Here is a 4625-nt window from a genome sequence, read left to right as displayed (position 1 = left end):
GATGTTTCTAACATCGGACAAACTTTTGCTTTAAAAAAAATGAATAGAGTGCAGTTCGATGTTCACAACATCAGTCTGACTTCTATTCTAAAAAAAATGAATAGAGTGACTTTCGTTAAAAAAATTTTAAAAAATTACAGTAAACAAGCTCAGTGCACAAATTAAGCAATACAAGCTTGCACAAGATAGTCATTCATTCATACCAAGTCCAATACTTTTAATAACATACATGATGCGCAAAATTCACCTCATTCATTCATTCATACCATTTATACGACATTTGATATTTTGATTTTCATTCATTCCAAAATTTTGAACATAATATAACATTTGAAATTTATAGCATTTTTTATATATGCCCAAACAAAAATAGAAAACATTGTGATGTTTAGTTCTACCAATCTGACCCCCTTTATAGACCTGGCTAGGCCCCTCGTCCTGTTGCTTGATTGTAATGCCTTGAGCCTGTTGTTGTCGCAGGTTGAATCGTCGCTCATGTAAAATTGGCTCTACAAGCCCAAGCAAGGGGATCTCGTCCTTCGCCTCCTCAGCCTCTGCCTCCTCCTCTCCATCCGCCTCCTTATCCTCATTTGCCTTCTCATCCTCCTTGACGACTTGCTCCTCTCGGTTGGACAACTCCCGACAAGCAACTGTTACATGCTCTCGAGCGATGTGTCCCATATCAGTAGGATGCAACATAGAACTAAGGTGTTGCATTGTGTGTTGCACCCTGCTAAACGACAAAGCAGGCAAATATTGTAAAATGCTTATGCCGCATGTCATAAAGTTTTAACCGTGAAATAATTAAAAAAATAAACTACGTATAATTACCATGCTCGACTTGTCAACATATCCTCTTGGGGTATATATTACACCCCTTGATTTTGTACGGTGTTCTAAATAGTCGGCCTAGACACCATCGAGTACCATTGCTTGCACTCTACTGAGGGCACCCCATCCTCAGTATCCGCATCAATAATATTACCTCCGGCCCAGTACATGTAATGATCCAACCATATTTGGATTTTCGAGGCTAACTCCTGCATCCATGAATCCACCAACGTACCATGCTTCTCTCCTCGTCCCCATCTCTCTGGATTCGGAGGAATTCCCTGCTTTAAGGCAAACTGTCATAGCACTCGCTTTGGCAGATAGCGCTCCGCAATGTTATAAAAATAAGATTAAAATTGCACATTGCAGAGGTGAAAGCATTGGAAGATGCTTCTTACTTATCCCTATCCATTTGGCTATCATTTGGTTGTGATATATGGTTGCCATAGAACCTACAATTTGAGATAAATAAAATCCATTTTACGAGTATAATATGAAACCCACAAATAATCACACAAATAATTTTGCATTAGTTTATTCAATGTAATTAAAATTTGTAACACAATTATTGTGATTGTGCTAACTTTCGACGAATTAAGGAGTTCCATCTCCTAATGGTAGTAGGATTCGATATTTCAAGGGTTTTTCTTTGGAACGGGAGGTCTCCATCGCTTCGCGCGTGCCTCGCCCACTCTAACGTTTGTCATCTCATTATTAGGCCGAAAAGTGAGAAAATACTCAAATGCTCAAGTCTGCATAATGAATTAATGACAAAAATATATTAAAGTTTATCGACCTATCAGGTTTTATAAATTGAAATCACATAAAAATATTGTCACACTAACCCACAACTAACAATGCACAAAGCGTTGCCGACCCACTAAAGTGGGATTTTTTCTTGATAACGAACTTATAAAGAGAACAAAATAAATAGACTAGAGTCGCAGCACACCATGCATATCACCCTGCTCTGTCAAAATCCTCCAAGAACTTCAGATGCCTTATGGGAACCTCGTTGCCCTTCGAGCTGACAAAAATTGTGCTCCCAACAAGATACAACAAATAAGCACGCGCGTGCCACTCAACCACCTCATCACCACCTCATCAGTAGCATTCGGTGGCAATATCATGAATCTCTCCTTCAGCCAACTGAATTTGATAGTCACTAACTTATCAAAGGAACCTCCTGGAGAAGCTCCAAGCTATCTATACAAATATGTGTGATAGGAACGGTATTCTTCTATAATGATGGGGTTCCCAATTACATTGAGCCGAAGTATCAACCAAACATCATAGAGTATAGGCATCATCTCACTGATATAATCATCAAAGTGTGCTAAATTGGTCTCAGGCTGCCATCCTTCGGTCATTGTAATGATTAGGTTGTGATCGACCTTCCATGGCCATAGATTTACAAGGGGCAATAACCCTGCTCTAGCAACAAAGGCCCTTTGTCAACAACCTAGACCAAGTCTAGACGTTACTCTAACTCTCGTCAACAAATTTTTTTTTTTCTCTTCTATCAAAATTTAAAAAAGTCCTTAAATTGTCATTTATTAAGATAGTGTAGATCAAGTAGGTAGGCATTATCAAGTTATTATAAATATATTTACCTCTCCTATCCAAACATCGTTTGAGACGTGCTGCCTTCACAAGTATAGGAGCTGAGGCTGAGCTCCTTGGTCTACAACTTGGTGCACCATAATATATATTTCAACTTGTAGCAAACTTTCTTTTTAGTAAGCATATTCGTGAAGGAACATAAATTGAACAACTGAACAAGTATTCAAGTAGTCTTTTGGGAATTTAGATAAATAAGCATATATCAAAATTCAACTTAGCTTGGAACCCATATAAACCTATGAGTAGAAGTGCAAATGTTATGTGACTGACATTAAATATGCACCAAAAAAACGTAAACATGGGAATGGTATAGGTGATAATGGGTGATCAAGAGCACATAAAGTTTAGCATAATTTAAGATCAAGAATTCCATTAAATTAGCAGTGAAACAAGTAAAGATCAAATAGAATCCTGCCAGTACAGAAATAACAAAAAACTACAACTCATAAAACTACAACTGTCTAATTCTAAAATAACAAAAATTCAACAGTGCACATTTATTAGCCTTGAGCAATTTATAGTTGTACATATGATGCCTGTGCCTCCATGAGAATATATACCATAAAATTGATCTCTGAAAGGATTAGAATTTGTCAGAAAAAAATTCAAAGATGAAATACAATCAAAACATGAAGATCCACAAACAGACAAATTTCAATGTAATTCCCTCTTAAACTATTATCCGACCATTGTGTCACAACATCAGATTCAAATATTCCAAAAGGTTAAACACCCCATCAAATTTTCTCCAAATCTATACCCTAATTGACAGTGGAACTCAATTATAACTCAGCACATGCATTGCCTTATTTCCTGTACACAAATCAAAATGTTGTACAATTCAAACTAGAAATGCACAAAACCAGCAAAAGCCCATGATCTAAAGCAGATAATAAGAATATTTGTTCTTTTAATGAAACATACAAAACTCTCTAATCAAAACACACATCAAAATTGTTGGCTATAACAATTTTATAAGGGCCTTAACTCATAGAAACCTCACATCCCAAACCAAATGCAATGAAAAAAAACCAAATGCAATGAAAAAAAATGCAATGAACTGTAACATTACTGAGCGTACCCAAACAAAACACAACCCATAATTATTTTTAATTAGAAAAAGAAATATAACAGTAAAATAAATACCTACAAACAAAGTCACCTTAATTTTGAATATCTAAACTGTTAAATCGCATATAACCCAGAAAAATAATAGCTTTAAGGAACTTAAAAAACCCTAAAAAATGAAAAAAATGGAAAAATAGAAAAATGGAAATGAAACAAAGACATACCTGATTTTTGAGATTAGTCGGTTCGATTGGAGATTAGCACTGCTGCAAATACCTGAGATTGCTCAGAATCTTTCAAATTTAGGATAAAAATCCCTTCTTTGATAAGCACACTAGTCCATTTTTGGGCCAAAACATTACGATGGACTTTTTTTCTGGTCCGTAAGTAAATTTCCCTCTTATATAATTTTACCGCCCCCTTGTATGTAGTCCATAGCCTATAGACTTTAGTCCAGAAATCATTTTTGCTAATCTCGTCCATTTAATATCATTTAAGCTGAAATTTTGGAATATATTTAGGGCTCTTTGGACTAGAATTTGAGAATAATTCTTGGTCATTTTGCGTTGATTATGATGGTTTTCACTATGCTCATTTATTATGTACTCCTCAATGGATATGGGCCACATCTTATTCCAAATCCCATGGGATTTTACTTCTTGAATCTTCTATCACTAATTGTGAGATTTCCCTAGGTTTTGGCAAGATGTTTAAGTTTGGGGGGCCCGAGTACCGTTCTTCGTATATTTAGCAATTTTTCGGTGTTTATGATATCGGAATCCTGTCAGAGTTGATGGTCCCATGTATCTACGTCTGGAAGCATCACTCACCCTATATTTCCGTTGGGCATTTTGGGAAATATTTTTTTGTTATGTGATCCATAAGGAGTTGTGGCGAAAAAATCATTGTCAACAGTGGTATGAATGCATGACAGCCGTATTATAAGAAGCAACCAAGGATGAGCCATGTACATGTAATGACGAGAGTTCATTGTACTTTTACAGTACATGCATTCATCCTAATAGATATGACTTGTTCTTGGGGGACTTGTAATCCACATATTAGACTTGTGATTCTGCAATTTATGGGGTAGCTCTTATGGG

The 4625-nt window shown here is 36.2% G+C and overlaps 1 long non-coding RNA gene across 4 annotated transcripts; it reads right to left on the bottom strand.

Moving 5' to 3' along the window:
- Positions 1 to 229: 229 nt before the first annotated feature.
- Positions 230 to 4197, bottom strand: LOC110007491 (uncharacterized). 4 transcript variants are annotated; one of them, XR_016044622.1, is made up of 3 exons: positions 3747 to 4197; positions 832 to 1112; positions 230 to 730 (listed from the first exon to the last, which is right to left on the bottom strand). It is a non-coding gene; the product is annotated as an uncharacterized LOC110007491 (long non-coding RNA). The 4 variants fall into 4 exon arrangements; XR_016044623.1 differs by lacking the exon at positions 3747 to 4197 and adding an exon at positions 1230 to 3739; XR_016044624.1 differs by lacking the exon at positions 3747 to 4197 and adding an exon at positions 1784 to 3739 and having other exon boundaries at positions 832 to 1283.
- Between the last annotated feature and the right edge of the window lie 428 nt (positions 4198 to 4625).

The sequence above is a fragment of the Amborella trichopoda genome, chromosome 11 (genome assembly GCF_054954075.1).
Source record: "Amborella trichopoda isolate Santa Cruz 75 chromosome 11, AtrichopodaSantaCruz75HAP2 v2.0, whole genome shotgun sequence".
NCBI classification, from domain to species: Eukaryota; Viridiplantae; Streptophyta; class Magnoliopsida; order Amborellales; family Amborellaceae; genus Amborella; species Amborella trichopoda.
This window is presented reverse-complemented; position numbering and strand designations above follow the sequence as displayed.